We start from the raw sequence: 13,537 nt of genomic DNA, 5'->3' as shown, positions 1-13,537 counted from the left end.
ACTGCTTGGTCTTTCCTTCCTCCTTTAATGCTCTTTTCTCCCTGGGAAAACTCATCCACACCCAGAGCTTCCCCTGTTATTTATGTACCAATGACCTTCCCATATAAATCCAGCCCAGTTCTCTTCTTGAGCTCCTGACCCATAGACCCAACCTGCCTGAAACACAAAACTGATTTCATCATTTCCCCCAAACTGGGTCCCTTTCCAAGGTTCCACATCTCTGCGGCCAGCCACATCGTCCATTCCACTGGGGCATCTGGGACTCAGGAACTATCCTTACCATTTGCTTCTCCATTACCTAACATATTACCAAGTCTTGTAAATTCGATCTACTGAATCTGTATGGAAACTCTCCACTTCTTTCCATCTGTACTACCACCACTCTGCACCTGGCCACCACCGTACATAGCCTGGGATCGGGGCGCCTTAGGATTCTAGCTCCTAAGGGGTCAGCTATTATTTCCCTTCCAAAACATTCTTCACATTGCACCCAAAGTGACCTTTTTAAAGGCCAATTTGATCATGTCATTCCCAATTAAAATTCTTTATAGTTTTCCCACAGCTCTTAGAATAAAGACCAAAAGCTGATCAAGCTCGTGCCCTCTCCCCAGCCTCATCTCATACCACTCGCCCTTCTACTCTCTCAACTCCAGCACACATGCCTTTTTCTAGTTCCTCCAATACTGTCTGGGCCTCTGCACATGCTGTGCCATTTCCTGAGCATGCCTTTCCCTGCTCCCTACATCAAAACCATTCGCCTACTTAATTTCTGCTCCTTCACATACCCACTCAAATGTCACTCTAATTTACATTGTTGTGCTATACAATCAATGTCCGAAATATTTGTGTAATTATTTTATTACCAACAATCAATAGTCTTTCCTCGCAAAGTCTAAGCAATATGAAGGCAGGGACCATGTCTCTTTTGCACACCTCTGTAAACCCAGTGCTATACAGTACCTTCTGCAGGACAGATGTTCAATAAATAATGAACAAGTGCTCAGTCTTTCTTTCTAATACTCCACCAAGCTGCGGCTGACTCTCTACAGCTCTTTCCCATCACCATGCCTCTGCACCTGGCTAGAGTGCCCTTCCCTGAGCCTTTGTGCATTGTCCTTCAGGATCTGATTCAAAATCTCTTTCTTTCAGAGAGCCTTCTATGAAGAACTCCGTCATTTTCTCAGCAGCCATAAGCACTTAAGCATCTCGTTTGTCCTAGGATAATATGCCTTATAAATGTACTGCTTCAGCTGTTCCAAATAAAGCTCCCTGTGGGCAGAACCCACGCCACCCAATTACAGGAGCTCCTTCACCAACCTCTTGTATTATAGACACTCAATAAACATTATCCGTTGAACCAACTATCGTATTTGTGCCATCAATTGCCTAACTTAAATGTGTTTTATTTTACGAACCTAAAATACAGGTGAGAAGTAAAGCAATATTCTCAGAAAAGCGACTGGGATTTAAAACTCAGGCCTGCCACCCACAAGCTGTGTGACCTTGAGCAAGTCGCTTTACCTCTCTGAACCTAATGTTTTCCCCAGCCCACAGATCTATCATGAGTCTCAAATGAAATGATGCTTGAGAACATATTTTGCAAACTATGGAGGTTACATGAGTATAAAATACTTTCTTTGGGTTTTGATTGTTCAAAAAGAGCAGCGTCTAAAATTCCTCTTGAGCTAGACAATTAAAATCAGCTCACCTCACTCATAATTGGAGTGGTTATCAAGTTGCAGAGTCAGCAGACTTCTGCGTTTAGAAACATCTTTGTGAAAGACCATATTGCTACACCTACATCCAGCTATTTCAGGTTAGTCTGTACACACACAGGCTGGGCTGTCAGAGTTCTTCCCTGCGTGGCTTGCGGCAGGCCCCTCCTCAGGGTACGGAGAAGCGGAGGGGAGTCCATAACTCTGAAAAGAATTCCCTCCTAGCTCAGGAAATACCCCCCAGCTCCTAAAAGGCAGGAAGATAAAGAAAGAGACTCCAGTCCTTACTCCCCTTAACCTTTTCCATTTTCACAAAAACCACATTATCTTCAGACCTGCAACATAGAGATAAATCAGGACCCTGTATGTGTGAGAAAGATCTACAATAATTATAAGATAAAATGCCTCTTAAGAGGGCTCCCAGAATTTGGAGGTGGGAGGAATTGCTGGCGGATCCAAAAAAAGTGAAACAGACCCAGAAGAAGATAAGCTGAAACAGGATGCATTTCCCTGTGTTTGCATGACTCTCACGTGCAACATGACTTCCCTTCCTCCTTCATTGTTGGGCCAGGTCAAAAGTGTTGGTATCTCATCTATGAGCAGGGCTTTGAATCTTAAAAACATTAAAAATCCACTGGTCTAGCATTTACAAGATGTATCTGCAGAAAACAAACAACACCCACAGGGCTTGACAAGCGCTTATTCTTCAGCCTGAACATCGCTGGGTCAGCAAGCCATCTGAGTCACTTGACCACGACAAATACATAGGCAGTGGAAGACCATGGACATGTAGGCCCAGGGAGGCTGGCTTTTCCGCTGAATTTTGTGAATGACTGGAAGTGCCAGGAGGGAGCGGAATTTTAATGCCTATTTTTTTTTTTAATGCTAGATCAATCAGCAAACTGCTTATCACAACCTGTAGCAAACTAGCCAAGGCTGACTGTCCATTTATTTTTCTTGGATCATCATTCTACATATCGACTAGTCCCAGGGATGGCTGAACTCGATCCTTTTCTAGTCTCTAGATCAGGGCTGTCTAAAGGAACTTTCTACAATGATGGAACTGTTCTATCTCCACTGTCTAATTTGGTGGCCACCAGCCTCAAGTGGCTATTGAAGTGTAGTTGGTGTGATTAAGGAACTGAATTTTTAACTTTCTTACAAAGTTTAGTTTAAATTTAAATAGCTACACGTGGGCAGTAGAAATCCTATTGGACAGAACAGCGTTACGACTTCCCAATGAACCTAGAAATAAAGATTTTCACGTTGAGGTTTCCAGTGATCCCAGCAGTACTTATTTGTGAGGTCCTCCACTTATTCTAATAAAAAAAAAAACATGGCATCACTCATATAAATTGAATAGGCAAAGAGGAGGCAGAACAGTCTTTCCAGAAGACTGAAGAAAATAAACATTAGGAAGCAGCCACTGAACTCCCCAGGGGAACTGCGTTTAAGTAAGTTCTTTTCTCCAGAAGCTAAAGGTGATCAGAGCCCTGGAGGACGATTTCGTCTCCCTTGATGTGAATCTCACATTCCTAACTCTGCATACACCATCAAAGCGGCCCTCACTGCCACCTGGAAATCCTTTGTGTACTTGTCCGGTCAATTCCTCTCTTTAGCTCCTAAGTGACCTTTTGATACCTTCACTTCTCTTCAAACCTCCAACGCCTCCTCTAGGTGGATGTCCCACCTCCTATTTCATAAAGGGGAGGGAGATTGTCCAGAGGGTGGCTTTGCAAGTTTGAAGGTCCTGTGGCTGGACAAAGAGGAAGGCGCCATTAAATCAAAAAGCCGGTGCGGCTGAGGCTGGTTCCACGTTGGGTCTTGAAGACCATGGCAGGGATTTTAGTGTCTACCCCATAGTAAACACTAAAGCCACTGAAGGTTTTCAAGCCAGGTTTTAGGTTGGAAACAGAGCCAGGGCACACAGACAGCTTTTCAAAGAAGCTGGTTGTGACAGGGAGGAGACAGCACAGTGGATGGAGATGAAGGGCTGGGCAGGCAGTTTCGTTTCTACCTATCGACTCTAAGGAAATGACCGGGAATATGGGCAAGATTTACAAACACAAGTGTGCATTGTAGTAGCATTTACACAGGTGAAAACCTGATTGAAACTTAACCATCCATTATTAGAGAAATGGCTAAAAATGTATGCTACATCTATATGGTGGAATACTATGAAACCATTAAAAATGTTTGTGAGGATACTGGCCCTAGATAGTTAGATGCTTGTCAAAGGAATGAGTTCAAAGAGCCCAAATGTTTGCTTCTTCCTATATATACATAGAAAAGCACTAAATTCTTTAATTTGAGATGCCTGGGTTTTTTTAGATAACAAGTAATCTTTCATTGTTCCAACTACCTGGTCTTTGTTATAAAGCTGCTATATATGTCCTAGCTCCTCCCCTTCCTCTTCGGAGCAGTCCCTCAGAGCGATCTGAGAGGCTGTCATCCCAGCTTCAGTTCTCCTGCCAAATAAAGCATAACTCTCAAAAAAAAAAAAAAAAAAAGTTTGTGAAAAGTTTTTCATTGCATGAAGACATGGTTTGGGGAAGAAATGATTTAGGGAGATAATGGTTTAAATTATCTTAACTATGTAAAAATATGCATAGAAAAAGACTAGAAGTGGTAGCCTGACCACTAAATTCTTTCCATTTTTTCAGTTTCCTACAAGTACGTATACTTATATATTCACAAAGAAAAAAGATTAAAAAAAAAAAAAAACAAGAGATACTACTGATTTAAGAATTTTATTTTAAAGCAAAAAGTCTGGCTCTATTTCTATGTCCCAACATCTAAAACTTCAAAACTGGAAAATTCTTATTTGAGTTAGAGTTAGGACATTTTTTATTCACTGTTAATATTTATTCTCTATTACTTTCTTTTACCTTTTTTTTTTCTTTACAGCCTGTCCAATTCAGGGTTACTCAAGGAGCACACAAATTTTCATTACTACTATTTACACAAAGAGTGGGCAAGCCTCCTACCGTTGCCTCCTTAACAGGAAAAGAAAAACTGGCCCGTCAGAAAGTCAGTTTTCTGCTGACCCTTAGATGAAATTCTTTTGAAACTGATTCAGGGAATCTTCATTTTGCTCCTATTATTTGTCAAAATACTAGCTAACATACCAGACATTCACACTAAAAAAAAAAATCTGACAATTTAACTCATCTATATACTGTATAAAACATACATTTTGATATCTCTGTTTTACAGGATTTTTATAAACTGTTAAATTATTCATGTATGACATAAGAAACTGACTTTACAATCTCCTTTTCCCTCTATTAATCTTGTACAGCATTGTAAGATGTCATAATCTCCTCCATGAAGAAAAATAAACTAAAATTTAATTAACTCCCAATCACACATGCTAATGCAGAGATTTACTGCATAAATTTTTTTCATGATTTATATTCAGCTTTGGAAAACAGTATAACCAACGGATTGTCTATCATAAGTACACACTACTTAAACCAGCATTAAAATCAGTGAAGAGTGCTTACTCAGAAATAAAGCTCTGATTGATGGCTTTTTTTTTCACTTGCTTGCTTTGAGACACAATCCTGAAGCCATTTTCTGAGCCACGGGGATCCAGAGGTGGGGCTGGGGGTGCAGGGTTACACTACAGGCTTAAAACTGAACCCAGGAATGTCTGAAGAAATGCTTTCCAAACGCATGTTGTGGCCCTTTTGAGGGGCATGAAATCCATTTAATGGACATGATCAGCATTTTTTTTAAAGAGAATATATGCATCTCATGTAGTAAGGGGAACTGCTGGTACAAGAAACTTTAATTTTAATTAAATACACATATACACATGCAAGTGTGTGTACGTACCAGGCTGAGATACAACATTTCTCCCTTACTGTGGGTTTCAAGCAAAAATCTTTAAAAGCAACAGGCTTACAGGGCAGGTCTACTGAATAAAGCTTTTTGTGGTAAATACCAATTAGGATTCTTGCCAGGTTAGCAATAAACTAACAGTTCCAATTAATGAAATGCCAGTTTAACTCCCATAGATTAAACTGACAGGCATTTCCTAGGAAGCGTTTGTTAAGAATATTTTAGAGTACATTTATCTGTACTTTATGCTAAGTAGAATAAGCCAGCACAAAAACACCAATACTGTATACTTTCACTTACATGAGGTTCCTAGAGTAATCAAATTCACACAACCAGAAAGTAGAATGGTGGTTACCAGGGGCTGGACCAGGGAGGGGCAGGAGCTGGGGGGAAGATGGAAAGTGGTTTAATGGGCATAGAGTAACAGTTTTGCAGGATGAAAAATTTCTGGAGATTGGTTGCACAACAATATGAGTATTCTTAACTAAGCTGTACACTTAAAAATGGTTAAGATGGTGAATCTTTTCTTATGTGTATTTTACCATAACCAACATTTTTAAAGAATTAAATAGCCACATGTGGCTAGAGGCTGCATTACTGGACCGGGCAGTTTTAGATACGGTGCTACAGCTGTGGTAAAGTATCCCTAAGCCCAATTTCTAACCAGCATTTTCCTCCTTATCAAAGTCCTTTCTGGATTCATGACTTCCTCTGGGGAATCACAACTCCCGAATCCCTGGGGCTCACAGCGCAGGGGCTGAGTCTACCAACATTCACTCTCTGACAGTGACAGGAGGCTGGGGACAGGCTTGGGGGGCTGGGGCACTGTACCCCTGTCACTAGGAGACGGCTTATAGAATGTCTGGACAAGGAGGGAGGAAGCCGCATGGGAAAAAAGGTCTTTGTCCTCAAGTTCAGTGAGTGGTTATTGAAGGGTGTGAATGCTCCAAGCCAAGCAGGGGTTTTCTTGGCCTGACAGCTAAACTGCCCTGCCCTTTTGTCTCAATGAAGCCACAGTAGCCATCAACAGTCACCTTACCCAGTAATAAGGAAGTCCTCAGTTGCCTGAGAGGAAGAAAATGACTGTCTATAGAAGCTATAGGCTTATTAACTATCTTGCAAGTAACTATGACAAAGTGCCTTTACTTACACAGAGAAATGAAATCCCAGTGTGCTTACTCTCCAAGCTCCCAGCTTTACTGAATAGACTTGGTAAGTTTAAATCCAATCTCCATGAATAACCACTTCCAGAAAAGCAAAGAAGAATGTGTTTTAATCTATCAGTTTATCGGTAAGTTCATTTTTTTTAAATTATTGACATTCCTGCTGAAGTGAAACCAGGACAAATGATACTTACAAATTCATTTTTTCTGTCCTATATCTGCTGTTGAGATAGTGAAGAATAAATAAGGTGTCTGGGAAAGGAATTTCCTAACTGAAAATTGGACGGTAAATGCCAGCTGATGAAAGGCGAGTAAATTAGCTCAGACTCATCAAGCTCTGCCTGAAAAAAAAAGAAAGATTCTACTGAGCGTTTCATTGAAAGCACAAGACAGTAGAGCACAAAGTTTCAGAACTCCACAGCCAGGGATTTTTCTAACACTCCATCCCTTGAATGAGGAATTATCTAATGGAAGAAAGACCATATAGGGTATTAAGTAAGTAAGTGGGCTTTGGAGTCAACCTCAAATCTCAGTTCAAATCTCAGCCCCATGTCACCTTTCTGTAACAGGGATAACGACAGGATTGCAGTGAGGTTTAAATGAGCTGAAACTTCAAGTGCTCAGAATGCCATCTGGGACCCAGCAAAGATGCATCGCCGTGAGGATGAGAAAAGGTACGTGATGAAGGCTGTTCCTTCGTCAAGGTCTGATCTGTTCAGACTTCAGAAACTTGGCTTTTTCCTCGTAGTGTCTAAAGGCTCTTTCACTTTTTGAAGATGGGCTCCATTGTAACTTGATGTCTTTTAAGAGCTGCTTACTACTCCCTTTTTCTAATTTCAAAAGCAACACCTATCTCTGACAGCTGACTCCGAGGTATTCAAAGGCGCTGACATACTTCTGAGCAGCATGGGGTGGGACGGGGCGGCAGGCTGCACATTCTTTTGGTTTGGTCCAGAGAATTGGCCTAAAGAGTGTTTTGTTTTGTTTTTTTTAAAATCTGAATTGGCAGCTAACATTTTTAAATCTAGAGATTTTCCACAGAAATTCAGATGCTAGCATTTCTTGAAAACTCAAAAGATCTGGCAGCGCTGGGTCCACATTCTTGCATGACAGCAAGACTGGAGCTGAGTAAGGGCTGCTGCCACAGTCCCCTCCCCTCTCTGACACTGAGGCCCGTGGAAGTGCCGGCTCTCATCACCCTTGGGCTATTGCTTTTTTTTCCTTTCTTTTTTCAATGTCAGGTCAATTGTACTCAGAGTACAATGCCTGCTTGGCCCTGTAGCCCCAGTGTGTACAGGGGCAAGAGAATGACACACTTTAGAGACAAACAGACTCTTGTTCATATCCTGACTCCACCCACTAATTGTGAGAAACAGGCAGGTTATGAACTCTCTCTGAGCCAGAGCTTCTGCATGTGAAAACGGGACTGATCCCCCATACAAGACCTAACACTTGTGTTTATCTTAGAGCGTATGGAAAGTACTCAGTCCTGTGGCTGTATACAGTGGATGCTCAATAAATGTTAAATCTCCTCCCTCCTACTACTCACTGGTGACGGGTTTGCCACTTTTGCACCAATCCCTACTATGGTCCTTCACCCTCTCACCAATGGTTTGCACCTGGCTTATCAGACACACATTCCAATGTGTAAGTAAAATGTGCTTAAAGGATCAGATGGGAATGGTGGAGCCTCTAGACTGGACCGACCATTAGTTTACAGAGAATACAAATGACACCCTGGGGATGCAATCAGCAAAATCCAGACAATGAGAAACTCTATAGGACAAATCTGACTTCTTCAACCAAAACTGCAAGGAAAAAAAGATGAAGAGACAAAGCTACTTAAGAGACAGATCAACCAATTGCAATGAATGGAACTTATTTGGATCCTGATTTAAAACAACTGTACAAAAATTTTGTAAGACAGCTGGGGAAATGTGAACACAGATTGGATATTTAATGATAGTAAAGGAATTAGTGTTAATTTCTTAGATATAATGATACTGTAGTTTTGTCTGAAAAAAAAGAGCCCACATTTTTAGAGATACACACTGAAATATTTTCACGTGAAATGCTATAATGAAAGTAACTCAGGGTGAGGAGAAAGGGTGGGAAATTCAGATGAGACAAGATTCACTATGTAATAAAGAGGACCAAAGCTGGGTGATGGATATATAGTGGTTTACTATACTGTTCTCTTTTCTATATGCCTGAAAGTTTCTATAATAAATAACTTTTAAACGGTAATGCATACAAGATGTTTAAAATTCTTTTAAGGTTAGAAATAGCACTGGACTGATCTAATACAGGAGTTTTCTTGGAGTTACAACTCATGAGTAACTTATTTGGGGGCTCAGAGTCCCCCTTGAGGAAGGATTATTGGGGCAGGGAAGATGCGGAGGGATTTCGGTTTGGATTGGTACATTGGTGCACTGGGGGAAGGGGCGAGCCCCTGGCCCCCTCTACCTTGCTGTATCTCTTTCCCTCAAGTTTTAAAAGGCCTGTCTCTGCTCATTAGGCTGAGAGCCCCATGAGGGCAAGGACATATGTGTAAATCCTTATTTCCCTGGCACCTGGCACGTAGGCTGGCACATAATAAGACCTCGATAAATGTCTGTTGAGCAAATGAAGGGGAAGGAGTTACCTATGTTTCATCTTCAATGAGAGAAAAAGGGCAGGAAACTCTGACCCTGACAAGGTGCTCCCAAGCTGTGGTTCAATCCATGGGCTTCTCATCTGACCACACAGCCACATGGTCTGACGAGCAGATACCCAGACATTCTTCCTTAGGGAGTCTGATTCAGTGGGTGTAAGCTGAGATCACAGGAAGGGTATCTGTAACAAATGCCCCGCTGATTCTGATGCAGTCAGTTCAGGCTGGTGTGGAATATCCATTGTTACAGGTTATTTAACCTCTTTTCTTCTCAAAAGTATCATTCATTTTTTCTGTCTGGCTTTTTTCTGTTTTTTTTTTTTTTTTTTTTTTTTTTTTAACTACAGAAACTTTCAACATACACATATGAGAGAAGAGTACAATAAACCCCCTTAAGGCATCAACCAGCTTCAAGGGCCATCAACTTTCTGCCATCTTGCTTCTCAATTTTATTTTTAAGGAAACCATTTAATTTTAATTGAATGTTGCTGAATTCAGCAAGAGCACTGGCAACGATACTCTGCCTTCAAGATGAAGGTGGGTGAAACCCATCCCTGGTTGACTTGAGAGAACTATGACAAATGAAGATGTAGGAGGCTGTGTTTTCTTGGTCTCTGGCTTTAAAAACAGGAAATCAGAATATATGATAATCAGGAAGATTTGGATTGTTAATTGTTATTTAAACGTTTTGCATTTTTCACTACTTTAAAGAAATAAAGTCTCACCCAAATCTTTAAGAATGCTTTTTTTTTTTTAAAAAAAATGTTCTTTTATTTAACAAAGACACAAGGTAAATCCTTTGGGGACAATCATGACTCCTCTGCCTTGGATAGAAAGTGAGAATTTAAGCCAGAAAAAAAGAAGAGCTAGATATCACTTCAAGTAGCTGAAGATTTCTAAATCAGTAGGACCCACTAAGAAATATCCTTTGGATGCTTTTTTCTTAATGATTTAAATGATCACAACCTGATTTGTTATTCCATCCCCCAGATACTGCAATTTAGGTTAAGATTAGCAAAAGGAAATGAAAAAAGTGTCTATTTCAAATTTGTAAAACCAAAATTCCAGGTAATTAATGACTATTTAACTTCACCATAGTCCCTGATAATTTAATGGACCACTGCTGCCTCATCCCCCTCTCCCGAAATACAGCCACTTAGATGATCATAAAAATCAAAAAACAACAAATTTATGATATGTAATTTGCTACCTATACATATGGAAAGCTGGGAAATATATAAATACACAGGAACAAGCTGGTGAAATGAAAAGAGATCACACAACTATATATGGTATCATTCAAATTCTGTGTATTATATAGCTAGATGATGCAAAAAGGTCATAAGGAAATGCGGAAAAAAATTTTAAGATCAATAGTATTCCTGGGCTGTAGAATCACAGACCATTTATTAATCTATCTATATTGAGGCATTTTCAAATTTCCCACATGAAAATACAGAATTTGTAATGAAAATGTTTTAAAAAAGTAAAGGAAGAGTTGCAATTGAAATAATCTATTACCCCAATTCATTGCAGCTAATAAATATGGCCTTGCAACAAGGGGCGGAGGAGAACCCCACAGCTCAGCCATGGCAACTGAATTCATTTTATCTTTTGGCCGCATCTGATTCTGCCTCATTTTCAAGATATGGTGACAATGAGAAATACAAATTAAGCAAAATTTTAACTTAATGAATGATTCCTGTGACAGCCTAATAACTAAGGAAACCCAGAGTTTTCTAAAGACGAATAGAATGTTGCGCTCCAAAATCTACACTGATTCATAGGATAAATTAGGGGTAACTGGTCACTTTACAAAAGTATTCTTCAAATCACTCCAGAATTTCTCTATCATGCAAAATATTCTAATATATTTCCCAACTTCTAAACGTCAAAAAATTTTCAGAGACACCTCACATGATCGTAGCTGGTTGGGAAAAATATGTAATGAATACATGTTACGAATTAAGCAACACTCTCAGTGCATTGATATGTACTAACTGGCAACAGAATCCTTATAATCTGAAAAATAATGGTGAAGATACTTATGGCTCATTATTTATTCTGTGTGTATTTAATGTTGGGACATGTGGATTCAAGGACCACCTTCAAAAACTCCACCACACCCAGTGATCTGTCCATCGCTCTGGTGCGTTTAAAATATGGTACCACTCAAAAGAAAACTCAGGCTGCATGAGTATCTCTTTTACGAGAGCTCTTTTAAGAATTTTAGAGTGAGTGGAAGAGAAGGGATTAGTTGAATGGCATCCATTTCTCATGGATACCACAACTTTTATTTTAAATGCAGGAAAGAGTAGATAAACAGCACAAGCAGGATTCATTTTTCATTCAAGCTAGCCAAATTAGAAAAATATAGTCAGATCGATCAAGTTCATTGTAAGAAAGATGGCAGGTGGGAAAACAGGTTTCCATCTTTTACGGTAATATAAAGAAAGAAAGAAAATGACTTGCATCACACTAATAATATACATTAGATCTGTGCAGTCAGGATAATCTCTCCAAGTGGTTACATAATGGCTCTTTAAGAATGAGTCAGAGAGACACAGATTCCCAGTGCAGTTACTCCACGTGCTAAATTCTTCATCTGTAAAATGTGGCCATGATGTCTACCATGCGTTGCTATGGGGGTTAAATGAGATAATACACGCAGAGTATCTGGAATAGAGAAACGTTTAAGAAAGGTTCGTTCTTAAAGATTAGGGTTATCTAGTAATTAAAGATAAGGGTTCTGGGGATATAATGATTATGGAGATAAAGGAAGAAGAATGTGTTTGCAACAGCCAGGTGTGTTCGTGGTTAGCTGCCAAAAGCGCTCCCTATGGGAAAGATCTGGGAGCTACTGAACAAGACACATCTAAGGGTTCTCTCATCTCCTTCTGCTCTCATTTCTGACATTGCTGCCATTGTGTCCACTAATTTGGCAAGGTTGCTTTGAATTATGACCTTCCTATTCCCACCATCAGTTTTCCTCTCCCATATAAACAATGCATTGTCTCTTCTGATCTTTCCCCATTAATGTGATTTGATATGTACCTGTTAACTCTGTAAACTGGGATTTTAAGAAATCTTCCCAATCACTCTTAAAATGGTGGTTTACACTCTATCACTGTTGAAAATCAGCTAAATATTCATTTCCTACAGAAGAAATTGATATCTTGCTAGTATGAAATCAGAGTTACTTTATGCCTAGCAAAATGGACTTTAAAACTACTTTGTAAATGTCCATTAATGCTAAAGCTATTTGCTGTGTTTTCACCATTAGGAAATTTATCCCATTTTATTATCAAAAAGGAACATACACATGAACAGATTAGTGTGTATACATAAATACACATATATGTGTGTGTACGTACACATTTATGCAAAAATAAGTATATATTACAGATAGAAGGAAGGAAGGCGGAGAGGGAGGGAGGGAGAAGGGAAGGAAGGAAAGAAGGAAGAAAGAAAGGAAAAGAAAAGGGATAAAAGGACATGGAAGGATTAATATCTAACTGAGAGTTAAAAGTGGGACTGAGGGTGGGCCATAGAGACAGAAACTTCACATTTTACCTAGTTATATCATTTTAAATATCTTTTTAGCAAGCTCAGATTACTTTATTGGATTTTTAATTATTTTTTAAAATCTGATTACGTTAGTGCTTAAGAAAGGAGATTTTAAGACATTTCATTTAATTCTTTCAGGTCACTAGGGCACTGCTAAATGCAATTTTAAAATACACTGAGGTTTTATTTTAAGAGGAGAAAAAGATATTAAAAGGGCCTTTGATCACTACATGATTTTAACTAGGATTTTTAAACAGTCATAGGAATTACCAGTATGTACTTTGAGCCCCTAACCACCTACAAGCACTATGTGCAACCTAACGGAAAACGGAGCTGAAAAGATCTTCTCAAGGTCTTTATCATCTAGAAGAGGCACTCATGTACGCAACCAAGAGAAGAGGGCAGTAACCCCACGTAAAACAATGATGTGAAATGCTTATGGGGCCTTTCAAGAACACCTGGCTCACCTTAAGCCCTGGGAGATTTAGGTTAAATATATAAGCATTAAGAGAGAAGAAGAAGGGACCATTAACCATCTCAAGCTCCTTCTCTCTGCTTCAGATGAGGCTCAGACTGGAAGGCTCCCAGCTCCC

General features: G+C 39.7%; 1 protein-coding gene across 2 annotated transcripts in view; it reads right to left on the bottom strand.

Annotated features, from left to right (window-relative positions):
• SCRN1 (secernin 1) overlaps positions 1 to 13,537 on the bottom strand; it is a 53,656-nt gene that overhangs the window by 33,202 nt on the left and 6,917 nt on the right. The gene's annotated exons all lie outside the window — the stretch shown is intronic.

The sequence above is a fragment of the Camelus dromedarius genome, chromosome 7 (genome assembly GCF_036321535.1).
Source record: "Camelus dromedarius isolate mCamDro1 chromosome 7, mCamDro1.pat, whole genome shotgun sequence".
NCBI classification, from domain to species: domain Eukaryota; kingdom Metazoa; phylum Chordata; class Mammalia; order Artiodactyla; family Camelidae; genus Camelus; species Camelus dromedarius.
This window is presented reverse-complemented; position numbering and strand designations above follow the sequence as displayed.